This window comes from Electrona antarctica (assembly GCF_951216825.1).
Source record: "Electrona antarctica genome assembly, chromosome: 13".
NCBI lineage: Eukaryota > Metazoa > Chordata > Actinopteri > Myctophiformes > Myctophidae > Electrona > Electrona antarctica.
Window position 1 is genome coordinate 6193475 of NC_136794.1, and position 25695 is coordinate 6219169.

At 46.0% G+C, this 25695-nt stretch overlaps 1 protein-coding gene across 1 annotated transcript in view; it reads left to right on the forward strand.

Moving 5' to 3' along the window:
- Positions 1–25695, forward strand: part of col4a2 (collagen, type IV, alpha 2) — a 101440-nt gene that overhangs the window by 37624 nt on the left and 38121 nt on the right. The window lies entirely within an intron of this gene.

The following is a 25695-nucleotide window of genomic DNA, read 5'->3' on the forward strand; positions in this document are numbered from 1 at the left end:
ATTATGTGAAATCATGATATAAGTTAAAGGACCACTTCACCACTTTTCAACCTATCTTCAAATAATAGGTCCTCACTAATAATCATGAAAAAAAATGGCGATGATGCCCTTCAGTGACATCATCGATGGGGAATACAAGCCAATAGAAACTGCAGGCTTTCTAGTCCTGAAAAGTTGCAATGCGAAAATGGAAGCCATCATTCTCACGATAATGAAAATCTAAACATTTTTGTAAAAAAAATCTTGTCTAAAACAAATCTGCCTAATGATGATGTCACTGGAGGACGGTTTCTAAACTGCCCACAGCCCTCCTATGAGACACAGACTGAGTAGAAAAAAATCGTGCCATTTTATCATTAGTGAGGACCTATTATATGAAGATAGGTTGAAAAGTGGTGAAGTGGTCCTTTAACTACAGACACTATACTTTCTGGCCGTGACTAGGCATAACGGTCTATATGTATGGAACACAGCGTAGACTCATTAGCCATATCTATCTCCTGACCGAACCCCACTGCCTGCCAGCAGCCCTTTCGGCCTCCTCGTATGCTTATCACATTATTCCGATAGAGTAAGTGGTGAAACACTCTATTAAGCGAGAAGGTCAGAGTGGTGGGGGTCTTGTGGGGGTGGTGGGAGTCCCATTATTAGAGCAAAGGGGAGGCCAGACAGAGGGTTGGTTGAGTGAGAACGACGGGACGCAGCAGGGCTGATGTTGTGAAAGCGGCTCGGGGAGAGATAGACTAAACATCAGCCTCATAATGAGATAATAGGCCTGGAGGGAGGCTAAAGGGAAGCCTTGTAATCAGCTAGTCAGTGAGCCAGCTTGTGCCATTAAACCCCAGTGTGAGTGCCTTGGAAAGTTCCCATTTGGGAATGGTTGGGTGACAACAGGTGTACAACCAACCGGTAAAAGAAATTTGGGGGGAAATGAAATAAATGAGATACCAGGATCTAAACTACAATATCATACTACTATATCCGGGCTAGCTCACAGTGTAGGTGAACGCATTCTTTCGACTGAACACAAAGACACAGGTTTTTTCCCAGAGCAGACGCTCATGGCCACTTCCCTCTCTACGTTCACTCCTGGTTCTCCCAGGAGCTGTAAACTCACGGCATGCCTACAACGAAACGAAACAGAATCTTTTCTTCTTCCCCACTACTGGTGAGAACAGAACATGCGGAGGTGGGGTTCTTTCCACAAAAAAACAAAACAGTGGATGGAAAAATAAATGTCTGGGAAATTGTGTTGCTGACGGACAGCAATGAGCAGAGAATTTGCAGCCGGGATCAACTTTTTACAGTATGTGGAACCTATTGACCCCATACATGCTCACCATGGATACAGGAAACCCCTTAAGGAGGAGGAGAGGGAGAGACTGAGGAAGTACATTCCACATTCCACATTTTTGAAGGATGCAGAGGGGGTCAGACCTTGAGCTGGACGCCCCCACCCCACTCCACTCCACTCCACTCCGCGCTCGCTCGCTCGCTTGTTCATTCACCCTCTCACTTTAACTTAGATGAAAGGGATATGTTCTTTTATGAAGTGATGACAATGATGATGATGATGATGATGACAATGCTCTGAGGGACTTTTCATGCTTTACTGTACATACTGTACCGAACGCCTTGGCGGTGATTTCTCTTTCAGAAAACAATAGCAGGCTATAAGTAGTAAAAACATCCTCTTCACGGTCACCACTCCCTATCGGCCCTCCATCATCGCATCCTGCTTCACACATATCAGATCTACTGAAGCTGTTTCGGTTTTCTTTTAATAATGTTTTTTGTTGTTGTTGTGGCTTTCACCTTTATTTTATATTTTTTATGGAGGGACAGACAGTAGGCTGACAGGAAATGGGGAGAGAGATGGGGGGGTGACATGCAGTAAAGGCCGTCGGGATGGGGAGTCGAACCCGCGGCACACTGCCAGAATGGATTACCAGCCAAGGTGGGGCGACTGTGGCTCAGAAGGTAGAGCAGGTTGTCCAATGATCCGTGGAATCGGCGGTTCGATTCCCGGCTCCTCCTGTCCACATGTCGAAGTGTCCTTGTTGCAAGACACTGAACCCCAAATTGCTCCCGATGTGCTGGTTGGTACCTTGCATGGCTTCCGCCGCAATCGGTGTATGAATGTGTGTGTGAATGGGTGAATGTAATGCACTATGTAAAGCGCCTTGGATAAAGGCGCTATATGAATTTACCATTTAAGGTGCCTGGACCGCTGAGCCACGGCCCTGTCGAGGCTGTTTCAAACACTGTGACTTGGCTCTCTCTTCGGTGTTTTCCACCTAAAAACGATAGACGCTACAGACAGTATATATACTATAAATTTGCTATAGTTATTGTCTGTCAGCTGCCCCCCCTCCCCCCATTGTCTTATTGCTTACATATTCCAGTCGTAAATTTTCTCCCCACGTCCTTTGAGAGTCTTTGCACGTTGCTATGGATTTAAAATCCTCAATTCTCCCCCCCCCATCCATCTCTCTATGCATAATCACGTTGTTTTGTTTTGCGAACGGAGTGGAACTTGGAGGAGACATGGGTTCTCACAGATGTCGTTCATCTCCCTGCCTAGACCTGCTTTCCCGTCCAAAACGCGTCGCTTCCCCAGAGGACGACCCCTGGCCGTTTTAGAAACACACTCCGTTCTTCTTACACGGATCCCCTCACACTTTCTTTCGCTGATCTCTCACAGCTGCCCCGAATTGGCGGAGGCTTGTTACAGCTGTGGTGGAGTGGAATGGATGAGGATGAGATGAGGAGGGGAGGTTTTACGGGTGACTGCGAGTCATAACAACGTTATTACAAGGAGACGGGTTGCCAGGTTCTACGGTGGTCCACCACCATGCCACGTCCAGCAGTAGCAGGCGGCCCCGGGGGTTATTTGAGCAAATCACGCTGACATATTAATTCATATATAACAGTGGACCCCCTAGGGGTACTTGAGGGAGTTCCAGGGGGTACTATAGCTCAATTACAGATAGTTAGGAACCAAATGGACCCTTGTGGGTTTGTAACTCTGAGAGTGTAACAAATGGAACCAAATGGACCCTAACTGGTCCATTTGGTTCCATTTGTACACTCTCAGAGTTAAATTAACAGTGGTTTTACAATGGTAAATGGTGCATTTATATAGCGCCTTTATCCAAGGCGCTTTACATACGTATAGATTGGGTGCAATTCACTCATTCACACACTGATGGCGGCGGAAACCATGCAAGGCATGAAGTCAGACGCTTACAGTGGTGAGAGGGAAGGAGATGGAGACACAGTCAATTAGCACAATGAGAGGGGGTCAGAGAGAGTGTGTGTGTGTGTGTGTGTGTGCACGTGTGCGTGCGTGTGCGCACACGCACGCGGGTTTGTGCGAGAAAGAATGGAGCGTATTGTTGCTCCGTGGAGGGAGTTATGATGTTAATTTGATGGAGTTTTGCTTGAGGGAGAGGAGAGAGATTTTGGCAGCCTGGCCCAGCTCTCTCGTCCCAGCATTACCACCCACTCCCCCCTGGCAGCTTGTGCATCGCAAGGCGTTCAGACAAATATCAGCCTCCCCCACGGGCCCGGCACACACCATCCAAAGTGCTCATTGTTGTTTGTTTCTTTCTGATACACATCGTCGTGGACTAGAAGAAGAAGAATATCCCCACCAGAAATACTTGTTTAGCAGAATATCTGGATCAATGCTCTGCTTTGTGGACGAGCTGAAAGTCTTCCTCTTCTCTATTCTCAGAAACGAGGAGGGGTCTGGGGGGTATATCGAGAGAGAGAGAGAGATCTGGTTTGATCAACAGCAGTGAGAGAGGCGCAATGAACTCACGCTCTCCCCCCTGTCCGGCCTGGTGCTGTACTGCTGTGGTTCTCAACCTTTGCAGGCCTATGTGACCCTCCAATATGATCATTATTTGAACTGGGGACCCTCCAATATGATCATATTTGAACTGGGGACCATCCAATATGATCATATTTGAACTGGGGACCCTCCAAAATGATCATATTTGAACTGGGGACCATCCAATATGATCATATTTGAACTGGGGACCATCCAATATGATCATATTTGAACTGGGGACCCTCCAATATGATCATATTTGAATTGGGGACCCTCCAATATGATCATATTTGAACTGGAGACCCTCCAATATGATCATATTTGAATTGGGGACCCTCCAATATGATCATATTTGAACTGGGGACCCTCCAATATGATCATATTTGAATTGGGGACCCTCCAATATGATCATTATCTGAACTGGGGACCCTCCAATATGATCATATTTGAACTGGGGACCCTCCAATATGATCATATTTGAACTGGGGACACTCGAATATGATCATATTTGAACTGGGGACCCTCCAATATGATCATACTTGAACTGGGGACCCTCCAAAATAATCATACTTGAACTGGGGACCCTCCAAAATAATCATACTTGAACTGGGGACCCTCCAAAATAATCATACTTGGGGGACCCTCTAAAATAATCATACTTGAACTGGGGACCCTCTAAAATAATCATACTTGAACTGGGGACCCCCCCCCCCCCCCCCAACCTGATTATAAGCTGTTTTGGAATATAGGAGCCGAGTCATTACAGTCTGGGTTCCACAGATGAACATTGTGAAAATAACCGATCTAGAAGCTGCACATGCAACGCCCTCGCTTTGAGCCGAGGACGGACCCCTCTGGGGGTCCCGACCCACAGGTTGAGAAGCCCTGCTGTACTGTTACGCATGCCAGAGAGAGAGGAGATGCTGAAAATATGATAGCGAGAGCGAGAGATATTAAAAATGCATGTTTGACAGAGAGACAGAATTTGGGCACCATGTATGGACAGATGTTCGTATGGCGGTGGAATATAGCAGAATGTGGAACAACAGAGGAAGAACGCATCTTGACCCAGTTTGGAAAAAAAGATGAGTTCCAGCTTTGCCGTCCCGTCCCGTCCCGTCCCATCCCGGCCGCTTGGCCCCGCCATGGGAAAAGCTTGATGTAGAACAGGAAATGACATACGTCACAGGAAGTGGAGTACAATGACTCTCCACTGATCTCTCTTTTTATAATAGACAGTGTCTCTGGTTTTGTGGGAACAAGATATCTTTGTGCCTGCGTGCACGCGCGTGCGTGCGTGCGTGCGTGCGTGCGTGTGCACGCGCGCAGGTCTGTGTTTTTTGTCTGTGACTATAACCTATTCTGGACGGGAACCCGTTTGTGTTTTTACTAAGCATTATGTTATACTTTTAGCTATTGAAAAATAGCACATCTACAAGCTCATAGCGCGCCACGGAGTGGCGCGCTACGAGCTTGTAGATCTGCTATTTTTGAAAAACCTTGAAAATGTGGTGTGAATCTTTGAATATATATTCTTTCAGAATACTTAAAAAAATAATATTTCTACGTCAGGCCTAAATGGGATAATTGGCAAAGATTTCCTTGTTTCCACAAAAACATGGCCATATATATTCCTGAATTCTGTGCCCCCCCGCCAACCGTCGTGTACTTCCCTGTCGCCGAAGCAGCAGCAGAGACAGGGAAGTACAGGGAACAGAAGTGCTTCGTTCTCCCTTTGGACCAAAAAAAGAACTGGAGACGGACGGCTAATAATAATAATGAATACGTCATGGAGGTTTTGCCGGAAGCGTTTCAAAAGTGCCACGAAGAGGAAAGGGTGGGCTCCGTTGGAATGTGAAGTTGACAAACTGCAACAATAACAAAAAAAAGTATTCTGCCTATATATTATACGTGAAATCTTTGAACTGGCTGAACCTGCCTGTGTTGCTACAGTCTGATTGCCATCAGTGGTCATTCATTGCCCTCAATAATCTTACATGACTCGTTGATTCATTTTGATGGAAGCAGACATAAGTTATAGAGCCCATTTTTCAAAGTTTGCACGCCTGGCCCGTTGATTTAGTTGGAGTTGTGCTTATATCGGTAACAGGGCCGGATGATGTATAACACATGGAAGTTTATGATGCAATCCTCCTCCAGTCCAAACCTGTTATCAAGAGTATCATCCCTCTACAGTCTTCTGGCCCTGACCTAATAAAGGCCTGTCAAAGACGTTCAGGCCCCTCGTGGAGCAGTAATGAGAAAGAACTGAATTCATTGATGAGGGGTCAGGAAGGGAGGAAGGGAAGGTGCAAGCCCTGCCACTATCACTAGCCGTTCAAACGTGAAGCGATATAACACGCCTATATAGTTCATTTTCAATGATACCTGCGTTTTTTGCGCGGAGCACTGCAGGGGAGCAGTCACGGTATTTACGTGAGCACGGCCCCGTGAATTTGTTGCGCGCGTACTCGTTACGTGCACACGCCCGCGACTCATTCCCAGACCTGGATTCTGTTTAGCTTTTTTTTTTTAAGGCTTGCGTTGTCGCGCCCCTCTTGAGCAGACCTGGAGGAGACCTGTCGTTGATCCAGGCAACAACGTCTGCGTTCCTCGCTTCCCGTTTGAATGGCCCTTAAAAGGTGCGTTCAGACTTGGATGGTTAGAGCGGCGCGGTTACATACAAAGTCAATGCAAAGACGAGAAGTTGCGTGAACGGGGGCGGCTTGACCTGGCGCAGCACGAACGGGATGAACCGAGGCGAATATATATATATTCAGGCCTGAACGCAGCTTAACAGTTTGACTGCATAACCCTCTGTATGTCATATATTAATATAAAGCCCTCAAAGTGTTAACAATTTGGAATGGCCAGAAGGGATGGACAGTTGGGATCAGCCCCTCTGTGCAGTGGGTGGATGTTGGCAAGCTGTTCGACAATAACAAATACCAAAAAAACAACCCTGAAAAGAGATGCTTAGTAGACATACAACGAACAGCTGTGCATGTGTATGAATGTATGTGTGTGTGTGTGTGTGTGCACACGTGTGTGTATGTGTGCGCAGTGCATGTGTGTGTATCTGTGTGAATGTGCACCCCAGCATATGGCAGACGTGGGGGAAAATTAGCACATTGCCGTCGACCTCTGCTCAGGGTCAGGGGATTTTAAAGGCGCCTCAGCAACAGTCTGACCCAATTCTGGTCAAATTCACGGTGAACCCCCTCGAAGTCAAAGTAGAAGAAATACAAACTCTTAACTATAGCTTGTAAAAAAAGTGAACTCACGTAAGACGCCTCACACAATTTATTTGCTTTGCATTTCTCTTCTGGTCTCGTGATCTTGTTAAAAAAGAAAGAAAAAAGAAAGAGAGTACAGACAATAGCGATGTTTTAAAAAAAGTTACAGTACAAAGGGGTCTGGACAGTTAGCTCAACCGTCTGGGCACCTACGTAGGCTGCAGAGCCAGCCGGACGGCGTGCCGCGGGTTCGACTCTCGATCTCGACGGTCCTTGCCTTTGTCTCCCCCCCCCCCCCCCCCATCTCACTCCCCAGGCAGAAAACGCAAAAAGAAAATATGTTATTAAAAATAAAAGTTACAAAGGGCCTTGAAATGAAAGCATTCCTGTTCAGAAGCAAAGAGTACAGTACTTTTGTTTCTCTCTCATGTGCGTGCGTGACTTATAACTCGTATTGTCCTCGACAGGGGTGTTGAATCTTCCTGCACTTTGACAAGGTTATAGAGGCCCCTTTTTATCACACCCTCCAAGTCTAGTTTGGACACTTGGAGACACACACACACACACACACACACACACACACACACACACACACACACACACACACACACACACACACACACACACACACACACACACACACACACACACACACACACACACACACACACACACACACACACACACACACACACACACACACACACACACACACACACACACACACACACACACACACACACACACACACACACACACACACACACACACACACACGAAAATTCCAAGATCATATTTCTCCTGTGACATCGTCGGCTAGAGTAAAAATAAATTCTCCATCCACTTTCCTTGTCTTTTTTTCTCTCTCTTTTTTCATCCATGTAGTTTGACCCTTCCACCCCTACACACACCCATCTCTGGTTCAGCTTTAAGTGCCTCACTTTCATGTAAAGATGGCACTTTAAGGACAAGAGGGCTATTGTGTTTGTGTGGACATGCAGACAGAGTAGCATCTCTTTTAAAGGACGCCACATGCACTCTGCATGTGTGCATGTGTGCATGATGTGTGTGTATGCACATGACTACGCATACTACACACAGTCTTGGCATGACATATTCTGCAACCAACAGTTAACAATGTCCGTCCGTCGCATTGTCGTCTACACCACTGTGATCCTTTCCATCAACTTCGAGCAGGCCGATTGGGAACCAGTTTGATCCCAGGCTCCCCCAGAGTTAATGTCCTTGAGCAAGAGGCCATAATTGCTCCTGATGAGCAGGTTGCCTTGCATGGTTTCCTCCATCGCGCCATCTGTGTATGAATGTGTGTGTCCATCCATCCATCTTCAACCGCTTATCCGTAGTCGGGTCGCGGGGGGCAAAAGCTCCACCAAAGTGTTCCAGACCTCCCTCTCCAGAGCAACATTACAGTGACTTCCTCCTGGGGGATCCCGAGGGGCTACAAGGGCCAGCGAGTCGATGATGTGTTTCCTCAACTGCGCCTTGGTCTGCCCAACCCCGGGGTCTCCTCCCAGTGGGACGTGCCTCAAGGACCTCCCTGGGGAGACGCCCGAGAGGCATCCTTAACCAGATGCCCGAACGTGTGTGAATGGGGTGAATGTAATGCACAATCATCGTAAATCAGCTTGGATAAAGGGCACGGTGGCTCAGGGGTAGAGTGGCCGGATGGTAACCGCAAGGTCGCCAGTTTGAACCCAGGCTCCCCCAGAGTTAGCGTCGAAGTGTCCTTGAGCAAGACACTGAACCCCTAACTGCTCCTGATGTGCTGGTTGGTGCCTTGCATGGTTTCCGCTGCCACCAGTATATGAATGTGTGTGTGAATGGGTGAATGTAATGCACAATCTATGCAAAGCGCCTTGGATAATGGCGCTATATAAATGCACCATTTTTATATACATTTATATAATATTTATTTGCCATTTTCTTATCATCAACGAGGGAGGGCACATGGTGTGGAGAGAGACAGCGTATCTAACGGAAAAGAGAAGATTAAAGATACGTCTATAAAGCTCGCATATCTCACAGATCTGTTGTTTTCAGTGTGAGACACCGGCACACAAGTACAAATCAGGCATAAAGCACAGTGCGGCTGCACTGTGCTTCACTGCTTCATGTTGTGACTTTGACTTTGAGTTTAGACACACTTCAGGGAGGCCATATACAGTAATAGCAACGTGCCGTGTGTAGTAGGTGGGGTAGGTGTTCCCTCGCTTCAAATGTTTTCCCAAAACATTTCACAGGAGTTGCCAGTGCCCACCCTCTCTCTCTCTCTCGTAAAAATTATCCAGTAAATACCTGAAATTAACGGTGCAATTCATTTGTTTTTGTTTTCCACACACAAATCATTCCATTCCACTTCCCTGCAGCCTCTCCTCATTTCAGCCTCGTCGTTGCGCTCTCTCTCGTTGCTCTCTCTCTCATTTGAGGACAACACGCACATAAATACTGCCCCGGCCGCGTGTATTCCCACAACACCTAGGTCAGCTATAGGTAAGGTGTTAATGTTTTTTCCTCTTCCGCTGGCGTATACATGGGGTTTGAGGCTGTGGTGGTCAGGGGGAATGTTGTAGGGCCCGTAGAGAGGCCTCGTCGGGGCCATAGAAAGAAGAATGTTGACCAGAGCGGTGTGGGTCACAGCTAGCAGCAACGCCATGTGTTCCCCATCACCAGGGCATGGTTGTGGGAGCAAGGAGCAGAGCAGAGAGGCCTATGCTGCTTCTGCAAGCTGCAGAGGAAACAATTATACCGACGTTAATACGCTCGCCATTTATCTCCCCACCCAGTACCTCCACCTTCTCCAGAAAGTCACGTTTTGCAGTTACAGCTGGTTCTCTCTGCAGGGCACGGGCAATGATTGACAGGCCTTTCTGCGCAAGAACGTTAGCTTGTCGACAGTAAATGTGCACCTCCTGTAGATAGTTAAATCATTTTCTTTGATCAATAAGACAAGGAGGGTCACATTACAGGGCCCTCGTCTCGGTGTCTGAGCATCTTCAACATTCTCCCGGAAATGAGGAAAGCTAAAGTTATTGATGTGATCTAGCTCCGCTGCACAGTCAAATCCTCAGTGTTTAAAGGTATCCTTGTAATGCTGATGAATGTGCAAATCGAATGCAATTAGTACAATCAGACTTAAATGAACACGGGGGATATTACGAATTCACACGATAATCACACGATGAGTCAGCTAATCTGCATCCACCGTCCTACACACAAGGACCTTTGTCCTTGATTTCCTCACTTGCACTGTAACCCACGCTGCAGTGCAAGACCTAAGGTGTAGAGGCTATCATTTGTTTTGGGCGGAAGTTGCAGGATTTTGGCGGAAGTATCGCTCAAGGAAATGACGTTGATGCTTTACAAATCAGTTTACATTCTCCGTGAATTAAACAAGTGTTGGTCGGAATAATATCGTATCCGGGGGAAATACATTTGTCGGATATTCCAGGCTTTTCTCTCTGCCTTAGGTTGTGACCAGGCTTTTCTCTCTGCCTTAGTTTGTGATCAGGCTTTTCTCTCTGCCTTAGTTTGTGATCAGGCTTTTCTCTCTGCCTTAGGTTGTGACCAGGGGCTTTTATCTCTGCCTTAGGTTGTGACCAGGCTTTTCTCTCTGCCTTTAGGTTGTGACCAGGCTTTTCTCTCTGCCTTAGGTTGTGACCAGGCTTTTCTCTCTGCCTTAGTTTGTGATCAGGCTTTTCTCTCTGCCTTTAGGTTGTGACCAGGCTTTTCTCTCTGTCTTAGGTTGTGACCAGGCTTTTCTCTCTGTCTTAGGTTGTGACCAGGCTTTTCTCTCTGCCTTAGGTTGTGACCAGGCTTTTCTCTCTGTCTTAGGTTGTGACCAGGCTTTTCTCTCTGCCTTAGGTTGTGACCAGGCTTTTCTCTCTGCCTTAGTTTGTGATCAGGCTTTTCTCTCTGCCTTTAGGTTGTGACCAGGCTTTTCTCTCTGTCTTAGGTTGTGACCAGGCTTTTCTCTCTGCCTTAGGTTGTGACCAGGCTTTTCTCTCTGTCTTAGGTTGTGACCAGGCTTTTCTCTCTGCCCTTAGGTTGTGACCAGGCTTTACTCTCTGTCTTAGGTTGTGACCAGGCTTTACTCTCTGTCTTAGGTTGTGACCAGGCTTTTCTCTCTGTCTTAGTTTGTGACCAGGCTTTTCTCTCTGTCTTAGGTTGTGACCAGGCCTTTCCCTCTGTCTTAGGTTGTGACCAGGCTTTTCTCTCTGCCTTAGGTTGTGACCAGGCTTTTCTCTCTGTCTTAGGTTGTGACCAGGCTTTTCTCTCTGTCTTAGGTTGTGACCAGGCTTTTCTCTCTGCCTTAGGTTGTGACCAGGCTTTTCTCTCTGTCTTAGGTTGTGACCAGGCTTTTCTCTCTGTCTTAGGTTGTGACCAGGCTTTTCTCTCTGTCTTAGGTTGTGACCAGGCTTTTCTCTCTGTCTTAGGTTGTGACCAGGCTTTTCGCTCTGCCTTAGGTTGTGACCAGGCTTTTCTCTCTGCCTTAGGTTGTGACCAGGCTTTTCTCTCTGCCTTTAGGTTGTGACCAGGCTTTTCTCTCTGCCTTAAGGTTGTGACCAGGCTTTTCTCTCTCTCTTAGGTTGTGACCAGGCTTTTCTCTCTGCCTTAGGTTGTGAGTCACAAGCCTGGTCACAACTTGTGACCAGGCTTTTCTCTCTGCCTTAGGTTGTGACCAGGCTTTTCTCTCTGTCTTAGGTTGTGACCAGGCTTTTCTCTCTGCCTTAGGTTGTGACCAGGCTTTTCTCTCTGCCTTTAGGTTGTGACCAGGCTTTTCTCTCTGTCTTAGGTTGTGACCAGGCTTTTCTCTCTGTCTTAGGTTGTGACCAGGCTTTTCTCTCTGCCTTAGTTTGTGACCAGGCTTTTCTCTCTGCCTTAGGTTGTGACCAGGCTTTTCTCTCTGCCTTAGTTTGTGACCAGGCTTTTCTCTCTGCCTTAGGTTGTGACCAGGCTTTTCTCTCTGCCTTAGGTTGTGACCAGGCTTTTCTCTCTGCCTTAGGTTGTGACCAGGCTTTTCTCATCGCAGATGAGTAAGTCTGGGACCGAGGCTAACTGTAACCTTGGATGCCCACGCCAGCTGGACTAGTGGGAATAGGCGCTGAATGAATCCCCCCAATGTGGGAAAATGAAATGTTTTCCAGAATGGTATTATTTCAATTAAGATCAACTGGGCTGTGGGCTGGGAACAGCTGGAACGGTTGGCCCGGCAAGAAAAACAGATTTATGGGCCAACATACTGTGGAATTACACAGGGATTCCCTAACTGCAATGTTATTGGCCGGACTCCATGTCACTCAGCAGGGCTTCAGTTCTAGCCTTACGAGAGATAAAGGGATGCGATAATGCCGGGGATTATCGCATATTATCGTATACAGCTGGGTATTAGACCATGTCGCCGACTTTCAAGTCATCGGTCCATTTGGTTCCATTTTAATCTTTGGAATTAAATTAACATTTGGCCGCGGGTACCCAACATTAATAATGTTCCCGAAGATGAGATCCCCGTGACCTATCAAAAAGTGCCCTGTCGTAATTAAGTGGGTATTTGAGATTGAGACAATGGTGTCTTTTAAACAAGTGGAACGTTCTCACACTTCTTTGCCACGAATCTTTTCCAACGTTCGCTCCCAACTGCTTCCTCCTTGCAGATAATGGAGTATGGTGTGTGTGTGTGTGTGTGTGTGTGTGTGTGCGCTCGTGCTCCGGGGCGCCGTTTGAACCGCTATATTTGCCATATACTGTATAGCTAAAAGTTTGAGGAAATTGAGCCTGTCTTGTGTGGGACATGACAAACAGGAGCAGACAATGCCCTGGGGTATTCCATGTACAGTATGTACAGTATGAGAGGACGTAAGTGCCTCATAATAGCGGTTATTAACCCATTTTGACCTGAGATCAGATTCTAAAAAATGTCTTCTACATCCTGACAGTTTTCTGAAAAAGCTATGTTTCTATGTCAGTGGTTCTCAAACATTTTCATGTCAAGGACCCCCAAAAATATATGTAATTGGCCACCAACCCCCATCTGAAAATATGTTGTTCCAGAGACCCCCTGAAGCAAAGAGTTAAAAACGTTCGCTCTGAAAGAATATTCAAAGATTTGTGCCACATTTTCACGATTTTTCAAAAATAGCAGACCTACAAGCTCATAGCGCGCCACTCGGTGGCGCGCTATGAGCTTGTAGATCTGCTATTTTTCAATAGCTAAAGCATAACATAATGCTAACACCAAAAGGGGTTCCCTTCCCGCCCAGAATGGGTTAATGTCACCATGGGATTGTAGACACACACGCACGCGCACCCACGCACACGCACACACACGCACGCACAGCTGGGTTCTGTTTAGACACACATGTGCTTTGGAACCCCAGACGTGTCATTCCTGCAACGTGAGGCAACATCACAGGTGTCAGACGAAAGGAACTCCTCCGGGGGAAGGCTGGAAGGTCCGAGGCTGTGCTGATCTCGGTCTGAGACGTGATTCCCCTGGAGTGTTGATCTCTAACACGTAAAAAAAAGTGCAGTAATATTAATTAGCGCTATATTAACATACTCTTTTTTTTCCCTCAATCGTTCTCGATCTCCCTGTGAATGCTGTCATCAGTTCTCCAGCACGTGCGTGTGTGTGCGTGCGTGTGTGTTCACGCACGCGAACCCTAGACTGAGTCAAAATTATCACACAGTCTAAACATGTTAATTCTAATGTAAACTATAGCCTAACAGCAACCAGAGCGCACTCTGAGAGGGTGTGTTTAAACAAGGACAGACAGATTTCAATGACAAACACGGTAATAAGTGACAACAAATAACTGGTGTTTGTCTCGTTGTTGTTGTTGTCCAGAACCATCTTCTAGTCACTTCATCCTTCTCTTTCCTTGGAAAAGGAAACTTAGGAAAGGAAGGGAGGGGGTGAGTCATGGGGGCCTGTTATTGCACCAGCTGAGAACATTGTTGCAAAGTGTCCGTGTGTTGTGTTGTGTTGTGTTGTGTTGTGTTGTGTTGTGTTGTGTTGTGTTGTGTTGTGTTGTGTTGTGTTGTGTTGTGTTGTGTTGTGTTGTGTTGTGTTGTGTTGTGTTGTGTTGTGTTGTGTTGCGTTGCGTGTGTGCGTGCGTAGAGATGTGGAACAGTTTGTCTCTATGATAGACATGACTCATGTACTCAACGTTTTTTTTTACCCATTTTGACCTGAGATCAGATTCTAAAAATGTCTTCTACATCCTGACAGTTTTCTGAAAAAGCTATGTTTCTATGTCAGTCGTTCTTCGATTTTTGAAAAATAGCAGACCTACAAGCTCGTAGCGCGCCACTCGGTGGCACGCTATGAGCTTGTAGATCTGCTATTTTTCAATAGCTAAAGCATAACATAATGCTAACACCAAAAGGGGTTCCCGCCCAAAATGGGCTAAAGATTTGTTTTTGGCTTTTTGCCTTTGTTGATAGATCAAGTGAAGAATGACAGGAAAGGGGGGGGGGGGGGGAGAGACGGGGGGAGACGTGCAGCAAAGGTCGTCATGAACGGGACTCGAACACGCGACGCGCTGTCAGGCCAAACGCCTATATGTGGCATGATGTGCCTGGACCACTTGGCCAGCGGGCGCCCCCTCATGTAAACTCTTCTCCAAACATTCACCTGTCTATATTAGATATTTCAATAATTAAAATAATATTAGATATTTCATAATTTGAGGCCCGGCCGGCCCTCTCGAAACCCAGTCCATCACTTCAGGATCTCTCCAATTGAGGGTATGCACATTTTGCATATAGTGAGAGGCAAATCTCGTGGCAAAGTGAGTTTAAAGGTATATTCAGTGATTTCACTTAATTCAAATGAGTGTGCTGACCATATAAGGAGTTCCTCCCTGTCCCCAGTTAACCCCTGGGGGTAAAAAAAAAACCTTAGGTTTCGTTTTTGGCTATAGGTGGCCCAGCCTTCATCCAATCAGAATAGAGAGGGGCCTTCCGCCAATCATGATCGAGCGGGAGTGGGCCTTGGTGTGTGTGCTTGTTACCGGGGCGGACGAGGGGGTTTTCCAAATCACCCAAATCACTGAATGCTCCTTTAACGTTGTTTAATGTCGTTTAATGCAATCAGATAAGACTTTTCTGTTTCGATGTATGGGCTGTCAAGGCCAGAAAATAGTTTTGTGCCACCCGGTAGGCGTTCCCGCATAACGTCCGGGTATGATGATGATGTCACGTAGTTAAGTAGCCTTGTCGAGCCATGAGGCCCATTGGGCAGGAGCCTATCTCCTGTTTCTGTAGTGTGAGACAGCTTCATGTACAGTTACACCCCCTGGACATGACGCTAGTATGTCGCAGGGACTTACCCCCAATTCAACCCTTGATGCCGAGTGTCAAGCAGGGAGGCACTGGGTCCCATTGTTAGAGTTTTTGGTATGACCCGGTCGGGGATCGAACCCCGACCTCCCAGTCCCAGGGCGGACACTCTAACCACAAGCCCACTGATCTGGTGATGTCACGTGCATAGTACCTCCATCCCCACGTGGTCATGGAGGATGTATCAGAGCCAGTGACGACGGCTTTTCCAGTAGACGGATGGAGAGGAGACGCTATGACTGCTCCGAATGCAGCCTGCAGAGAGATCTAAACACTCCCCTCGATATCTAAACATCATCTAGACGTTTATTTACTCTGGGAGTTCTCCTCGGGGCATTCGAGTCGAGAGAACCCTCCTCCTCCTCCTCCCCAACCTCATCTCTCTCCCTCCTCCTCAAGCTCGCTGACCCTTTCCGAAACCTCTATAGTCCTGCTCCAGGCGGAGTCCCCCCAAGCCCCCCTAAGGCCTAAGGATGTTGATTTTTTTTGGGGAAGTGTTGTACAAGAGAAACATGAGAACTTGTTCAGGCCTGCAGTGCAACTGAACCCACTGAAGGTTCCTACTAGTGGAGTTTGTAGAGTCAAAGAAAAGAGTTTATTGGGGGCATTGTTGAAAACTCATGTTCTAGCATCCCTCGCTTTGTTTCCTACCCTGAAACCCCATTTAGGCCTGACGTCAAAATTAAAAAAAACATTCGCTCTGAAAGAATATATATATATATTCAAAGATTTGTGCCGCATTTTTACGATTTTTCAAAAATAGCAGACCTACAAGCTCGTAGCGAGTGGCGCGCTATGAGCTTGTAGATCTGCTATTTTTCAATAGCAAAAAGTATTTTTGCTCAGTTTTGAGTCATCCACCGGACAGAATCATGGGATAAGAGGCGCGTTTTGATGACGTCATCGCGAAAAGGTCCGTCGCGCCAGCGTGCAAAGGGTTATGGCCGCCCTGTCCGGTCTGTTGTTGTGGTGTTCGGCACTTTGGAATATTTTTAAACACCACAACAAGCGATTACACCGTTTTAAAAGTGGATTTTCACGACAGGCAACTCAGCGGTCGGTGCAGTCAGTGGCTGTTCAAAGGTATAACTCTATACTTAGGCAGTCTAGGCTATTAGACCGCCCGCCGTATATGTCCCGGCACCGATCCCGTTAAGACTCTGAGGATGTTGTGAGGTTCTGTCCACACTGTCGTCACACGCTGGTGACATCAGAGAGGATGCCGTTCATGCCTTACACAGTATCAGTCTTTCCTCCCGACATCTTCCACCATCCTGTTTAGATTCCTGTGTTATTTCTGAGACGATATACTGCGTGTCCAGCCAGCGAGGGGGATATTAACAGGCTGAAACTAAACAATATTAACTGTGTAGGTTGTGACAGCATCCCGATCTGCAAAGTAAATATAGGCGGTAATAAATAACCCGTACGCATGGCAACGAGGAAAGTCGGTACGGGGATATGATACAGTATGCTTGGGAGAGTGCATTAAACGGCTATGGTAAAGATTACAACATTTATGCTCTGTTTTCTCTCCCATGGATGTATAGCCGAAATAATAAATCTCAGTTTTAGAGTAGGCCTATGTGTAACCGTCTAAAATGCCATGTTTATTTATTCATATTTCTTAATATTAATTATCACAAACCCCCGCCTGTCAGTGTTCTTTTTTTTTTACCAGCTGCTGTGTAAGCACAGCTGGTCTATGTTCTATCTGATTGGCTTTCATGCCCACTCGACCTATCTTTCTCATTGGCTGCTGTATTGACTAATGACTACCTACTGTATCGTCCTGATTGGCTGCCTCGTCTCTCTATAGGCAACCAGACACTTTTTGACTCTAGCCGACCTCTCAGCCAATGGGATAGCATTGCAGCCAGCAACAACCCACTAGTGAGCGAGTGTGCGTTTGTGCGTGCGTGCTGACAGACAGACAGACAGACAGACAGACAGACAGACAGACAGACAGACAGACAGACAGACAGACAGACAGACAGACAGACAGACAGACAGACAGACAGACAGACAGACAGACAGACAGACAGACAGACAGACAGACAGACAGACAGACAGACAGACAGACAGACAGACAGACAGACAGACAGACAGACAGACAGACAGACAGACGGACGGACGGAGCTAGCTTCCGGACATTTGTTTATTTTTGTTTAAATTTTATTCGTCTCTGGGGTCAGTAGTTGGTTCACTGGTCGATGTTTTCCCATCCTGCTCTTAGTTTGTCATTCCATAGCAGCCCCGTCCTCCCAGAGGAGATATTGGGCCCAAGATAAGATTTATACTTCAGAACAGGGACATTTGTAATGGGTCTGGGTCGCAAACGAACACCCACACAGAGTGGTACGGGTAGTTGGTTTTAGTCATTTTCAGTATAACCCCTTTTGGTGTTTTAAGCATTATGTTATACTTCAGCTATTGATCTTGTAGATCTGCTATTTTTGAAAAATCTTGAAAATGTGGCGCAAATCTTTGAATATATTCATGTTATATTCACGTTTTTTAACTCAAATCTTTGCTTCTGGGAGGGGGTCCCTGGAACAACATATTTTCAGATGGGGTCAGCAGCCAAATACATATATGTTTTTGGAGGTCCTTGACATGAAAATGTTTGAGAACATAGAAACATCTTTTCTCAGGTCTAAATGGGTTAAACGTGTTTCTACAGAAGCCACCACTGAATAAAAAATAAAAAGGCCTGAATTCAGAGTTTATATCTCAGTAAGTTGAGTTTTAATTTTGTGAGGAGTAACCCAGGAGTCATTAAGTCACAATAAGAAAGGATTATTGCAACGGTACAGCTTTGGGCAAATATGAGCCTCTATAAAATGAGAATAAACGAGAAAGAAAGAAAGAAAGACCGACCCTAGTACACTTGGAGGACAGACCAACAAAAGCTGCTTCCCACCTGCGCTTCGATCTGGATCTCATTATGGAGTTGTTAAGTTATGCTCCTGCACCTTTAGAGCAATTTTAAGTACCTTTTTCTGTTTAGTGTTTCAGTTCAAATCGCTGGGGTAGACAAGGTTTCTGCTCACCATGACTGTCACCTACATCAGAAGAAATGCGACCAAAATGGTCCTCAACCTCCCTCACATGTCTACAGCTGTGACTCTGGCTTGTTACTTTGTACATATAATGTTTTATATTTGTGATTTAAATAATGCCATTGTTGTGGGATATTTGGTTCTGGTTACTAAGACATGGTTTATTTAGGAGAGGAGAAGAATAATGATCCTGTCAGCGTCTAGTCATCGCACACCTTCGCTCAATTGCATTTCTTAGCGGGTTCTCCGTGTGGTCATGCATATCTGTGTGTGCGTCCCAGTCCAGCTGCACGCGCCTATGCCACACTGATGAGGTGAGTCGACATGGGACAGAACCCAGACACCAGTTGCCAGATCTAACACAGAGAGAGAGGGAGGCGTTTTATTGCACTTTTACAATCCCTCTCACGTTTTATAATCCTCCTATTCGGTTTCCCTTTACTCCGACGTTTTATAATAGCAGGTTTCACACAGGAAACACTGTATTGACCTGGGATACACAGGCTCGACACGTGTGTTGGACCCATTCACAGCACACACCTTAATCCACAGGTCGCAAGGTCACACAATACTAGGGGCTGCTAGCAGATCTCTCTTTTAGAACCCAGTTTACTGTAGACTGTCTACGACTCTACGGTATGGGCGTAAAACCATTTAATTGGTATCAAAACAACGGCAGTGCTGGGTGTAAAAAATGCTGCCCCTTAGCAATGTCCAGTGGTGAAAGTAACTACGTATTTTTTTACTTAAGTACTGTACTTAAGTACAATTGAGGTATTTGTACTTTACTTGAGTATTTCCAATACTTTTACTTCTACTCCACTACATCTCAGAGCCAACATTTTTACTTTTACTTAACTACAATTATTTGAACATTTTAGTTACTAGTTACTTAGATTTTAATTTTGATTAGAAAACATACAGTAGTCACTTCAACGCTATTACATTTTGGCAATTTGAAAATAGCCGATCTACAAGCTCACAATGTGTCGCGTTGCGACGCATTGTGAGCTTGTAGATCTGCTATTTTCAATAGATTTTGTACACATTGAACTTGTGAAATGGGACATTCTGCAATATGAGTACTTTTACTTTTAGTACTTTAAGTACATTTTGATGCTGATACTTTTATACTTTTACTCAAGTACTTTTACTTTAGTAACGAAGTACTTCTAAATTGCAGCATTGGTACTTTTACTTGAGTAAAACAATTGAGTACTTTTTCCACCACTGCTTTTAGAACCCTATTCAGCCGGTCTACTCTACGGTATATGGGTGCGCGTAAAACCATTTAATTGGTATCAAAACCACGGCAGTGCTGGGTGTAAAAATGCTGCCCCTTAAGCAATGTCTTGCGCCGGCCGGGTAGAAGCCTGCCTGGTGACACATTGAGTTTACTTCAAGGCCACCTGTCCATCTGTCTGCCCCTCCCTCTCATTTAAGTCTGTCGTTTTAAGATTATAGCAACTCCCAACTCCACCTCTGGAAGTGTAGGAGAACGACTGACATAGAAACATAGCTTTTTCAGAAAACTGTCAGGATGTAGAAGACATTTTTAGAATCTGATCTCAGGTCAAAATGGGTTAATAAAATATGATGATGATAAGCACGATCATTAGTCTGAAAATATATAGCTCTCTTCGGAGATCCAGACAGATAATTCTTGACAGCAGTGATTAGTCTGCAGAGCATATTTCACTGCCTTGGGCTTAAATGAACACAGGATGATTTTTGCAGTGTACAGAGTCGTGGAATGTGGAGCATTGTTGACCGCACAGGCGTGGTGATCCATGCTTCCTGTGTCGCCATGGCGACTCTGGTGACACCCCTGTCAACAACTCCCCTTTTGAGTGATGTTTTCCACTTTGCAATGATGACACTGCATGTATTTAATGCAATATTGCACAAGTATTTTCAAGCCTTATTACTTTATTCGCTACTTACTTTACTTTAGTTACTTTATAGACAACTATTGACCAAAATCAGCATTTTTCAATTGCACTACAACTACAGTATATTACGCACATTTTAAAACTAATAAATATATTTTTTGTAAAAACAAAAAAACTTGCCTGTTGAAATTGCTATTTTGGCAAGAGCCACACATCGGTTTATAGGCCCACATAGATGAAAACTGTGCCAATGTCTGCTTCACTGCATACGTTTATAGATGTGTGTACAGAATGTGTGGGTGGGGTATCCATCCATCCATCCATCTATCCCTGTCTCTATCTCTATCAACTTTTTCTCATTTTTGTATATTTTTCCTCAAATTGTAATAATTGAGCCACAAACGAGTGACATCATTGTAACGCGAAACTGCTGTTTGTGTGTACAGTCGCTTTTTCTGCCTCCACCAGAGGGTGCTGACGATGCCAAACACAGCCCGACTATATGCATACCTCTCTAGGTTGCCCGTTTCTCTTCAGCCCAGCATGGCTATGTTAGGAAAAATGAAAATAGAAATGAAAGGTAGAAGTGATTGCACAAAGAGCAACAGGCCATATACAGTATGGCTGTGTTGTACATTTAGGGTGGGGGGAGGGAGAAAGGGCAAATGCAACCACGCTGGAAAGATTAAATCACGGAGGGACCTACTGACCTCCAATCAGAAGTTACTTAGTTCAAGTCTACCTATCCTGCCTTTCCCTCCTCGGGTCCCTTTCTTTCTTCCTCTCGTTTCTTCGTTATTAGATTTGACTGCTACTGATTTGACGGCTGGTCGTAGCCCATTATGGAGCTCATGGGAGAGAAGAGGCTAAAGGAATGACGTGAGCCTCCTCTCAGAGAGGGAATGATAAAAAACAACAACGAACGCAGGTAGTTACCTAAAAAAAGACACAGCTAGGGCAGCACAGTTATCTTGTATGCTGCATATAGTCTGCTAAAGTCATGAACAGCCTTCAAAGACAGAGTGAGGTGAACTTGCATGCACACATGTGCCCGGTTGCCTGCCTGCACGCGCGCACACACACACACGTTCAATAGTCCTGTATATGATCCAAACACCAGGAAGATGTTTGAAGAGCGGGGCATTCCTCCGATCTATTTTATAGGTTCTCTGTTTATGCAGGTGTTGAATTTTAGGAGGTTGTGTCAAAATGTATTCCCACTCTCCTATAGTTCCTTCTCCGTGTCTCTACGTCTCCGTCCCCCGAACACCTTTTAGCTGTGCGGCCGGCAGGCACTTCATCTGTTTTTTTTGTACAGCGCCTGTGTGATTGTGTGTGTGTGCGTACCGTGCACGCTCACTCACACACAAACACGCGTCTGAAGATACTATTGTAACTCAAAGAGGCATTTCTTGGCTTCGGTTTATGATGCCACGGTTGATTTAGACACCTTTAGCAGATGCAAAGTGTAGATAACAGGGCCCATTTGTAACGCCTCCCTTGACTTGATCTCCAACACCATTTTCGTCCCTGTAATCTCTCCACCTTTTCACCTTCGATCTCCATCTCTGGTGGGCGTCGACTTTTCCAAACGTTTAGCTTTCTCAACAAGCTGTGGTTGGGCTGATACGTTGAGACACAACTTAATGGGCCCATTCTCTGGCTTGTAAAGAGAGAGAGAGAGGGAGGGAGGGAGGGGGCATGCAGACGGAAAGAGACACAAAGAGGATAAATGGAGATAGACGCAAAAAAAAAGGTAGGTGAGAAGTCTCGAGGGGGTTTGTGGGAAGCCTTGGGCTGGTGGAAGGGGAAGTGCGGGGTGGAAGTGCCGTTTCAAGATAAGAGCGGGGGAGTGACACTGTATGGTAGGAAGTGAGGATGTGGAAGAGTAGCAATTATAAGTGGAGAAGAAGTGACGGTGTGTGTGGGGGAGACCTGACCTGAAGGGAGGTTTCCATTTTGGAGAGAGAGGAGGCCTAAGTGGGGGGAGGATGGAGAGACGTTTTGCCCCAGAGAGACAGAGGGGACATGCTTTGCTACGTATATAACCCATTTTGACCTGGGAACGATTCTACAAATGTCTTCTAAATCCTGACAGTTTTCTGAAAAAAACCTATGTTTCTATGTCATTGCTGCTCAACCTCTGAAAAAACATGTTGTTCCAGGGGCCTCCCCAGTAGCAAAGATTTGAGTTAAAAAACATTCGCTCCGAAAGAATACATATTCAAAGATTTGCGCCACATTTTCAAGGTTTTTCAAAAATAGCAGACCTACAAGCTCGTAGCGCGCCACTCGGTGGCGCGCTATGAGCTTGTAGATCTGCTATTTTTTCAATAGCTAAATGATAATATAATGTTTAAAACACCAAAAGGGGTTCCCGCCCAAAATGGGATAAATAGAGAAGCACAAACTGTTCTATTCTGTAGTAGGGTAGGGGGGGGACGAGGCAGATGATCCTCTTGATACAGATGTAACCCCCCGTTGCAGCTGGCAGCGGTTCAACTGCGCACCTCCGTGTGGCACGCACGCACACACACACAAACAACCGGCGCTTTGGAAACATCTCGGCCGCCGTTATCGGGCCTCGCATGAGGAATGGTCTCTATCAGTCCACACTGTTCTAGCCACGCAGAAAGATACAGAGCAGTGTATACATACCATGCAGCGCTCCAGACGGCAATCTCTCATGCATTTACAGGCTTGGACAGAGAGAGACAGACAGACAGACAGACATCTCTCATGCATTTACAGGCTTGGACAGAGACAGACAGACAGACATCTCTCATGCATTTACAGGCTTGGACAGAGACAGACAGACAGACATCTCTCATGCATTTACAGGCTTGGACAGAGACAGACAGACAGACATCTCTCATGCATTTACAGGCTTGGACAGAGACAGACAGACAGACATCTCTCATGCATTTACAGGCTTGGACAGACAGACAGACAGACATCTCTCATGCATTTACAGGCTTGGACAGACAGACAGACATCTCTCATGCATTTACAGGCTTGGACAGACAGACAGACAGACATCTCTCATGCATTTACAGGCTTGGACAGACAGACACACACACACACACACACAGAGACACAGACACAGACACAGACACAGACACAGACACAGACACACACACACACACACACACACACACACACACACACACACACACACACACACACACACACACACACACACACACACACACACACACACACACACACACACACACATTCCCCATATACTAACTAGTCCATCTCTCTCTCACAGTATATCTTCCTGAATTATAGCAATTTTTATTTTATTTTAACGGGATCATTTATCACTGAGAAATTAGGCTTAAGTTTGATTAACGTAACGTCACTGAGGTTAATGACAAAAACACAAGCTGATGTCATCTCTAAATGTCTGCGTCGAGATGGGGCCGTTCTCCTGGGATTATCGAGAAGGGCTAGGACTCGCTTTGTGTACGGTTCAGATTCAGTGGTGTATATCATTGGTTCTTTCCCATGTAAGGTTTCCAGAACAGCTTTATGCTTGGGCCGTCAAGACAGAGCCGTATACGTCGTCTGTCTGTTGTCTGTTCTTCGTTGGAACAGCTGCAGGCTTAAGGTTGAAACAGAGACAAAACACATACTGCTCCAGAAAGCCACCCAGACAAAGCCCTGCCTACCACGCGCACGCACGCATGCACGCACGCACGCACGCACGCACGCACGCACAGAGTGTCAGGTGAGTGCGTTTCTATTTTCGCATTATCTGCATCCTGCATCTGACAGTGATTTGTCAGTGGGCTTGTTTGAATTGTTGCCTGACATTGTTTAGGCCTCTCAGTGGTTTTTATTAATTCCTTCGCATCACCCCAGGACCTCGTTTTGGCTCTGGTTTCATATCATCCATGGCCCCGGGACAACTCTGTCTGGGGACACAAACATGAGTGTGTTTGTTGGTTCTCACAGTAATGCTGTCACTGCCAGACCCCCCCCCGGGGGGGTCACCATGGGCTGACACACACCCCGCGAGCTCCCAGAACCACGCAAGCGTTTCCCATGCTATCGTTGAACTCGCGTTGTTTCTTGACCCTCCATCTTTTCAAGCACCCCCTTCCTTCAAGCACCCCCTCCTTCCTCTTCTCTGCTGACTATATTCTCTCTCCGTTCCTAAACCCTTGAGATTGCAGCTTCTCCTCTGCTCTCCATCTCCTCTAATCACGGGCACTTAAACCCTATAGGGTCCCTTCTCAGAGCAAATAGCAGATCTACAATCTCTCAACGCTTCACCATGCGATGTGTTGTGAGCTTGTAGATCAGCAATTTTTTATCGAAGAGATCTGGTATAGAGGGAAATACTAGCAAACCTAATATAGAGTTGACTCCAGTCAACTAAGTATATGCCTTTTCGAGCGCCACCAGGAGGCCCATTTATGTGCAACACTCATTAGTCCCAATCCTGGTGGAGAAGAAGAAGAAGAAGAAGTATCTAGTTTTTTACTATTTTGAAAAGCATTTTTGAATTGTTAAAATAGCCAATCTACAAGCTCACAACGTGCCAATGTAGATTGGCTATTTTTTTAACTATTCAAAAAAATCTTTTTGCCAAGTGACAACACAGATTCACGGAACACAGCGAATCCAGGCTACCTTTCTCTGCCGATCCCTAACTGGACCGGTTGGTCTCTGAGATGGTGACAACAAGCTCATGGAGCCAGCTGCTTCTTTTCAGCCGATAGCAGGAGTTTTACCAGAAGGGCATATAACGCTTGTGGAGGAACACGCTTTCCCTCCCAGTTCCGCTGCTTGCTTAACAGTCCAACGTGTAGGAGTTACTAGTGCAGTGATAGAGAATGCATGCGCTCCCTAACCCTAACCCTAACATGGCCAGCTGTGTTTGTTGGAGAACTATAGCTCGGGCCAAAGAACCAAACCCCTATCTCTCCTCCCCTACCTTGTCATTTGGTATCCTTTAAGTGTCCACGTCCCTTCAATTGGACCTCTGCGATGTTTTGAATCCGGTGAGATATTTGATTTATCTAATTGTGTGCCTGGGTGTGTGTGCTGTTCACGCCTGCCTATGACTGCATGCATGGCTGAATGTTGAGGCGTACACATATAAACACAAGCAGTGCTGGAGGGGATTGTTGTAGGCCTAGTTGTAGCAGCACCATGACTCTGAAGACCAGGAGGATTGTTGTAGGCCTAGTTGAGCAGCACCATGACTCTGAAGACCAAAGAGGGACCGCTGCTTCACCCAAAGAGGAAATGACGGGCTGCCTCGTCGTGAAATTAACATTATCAACATGTCG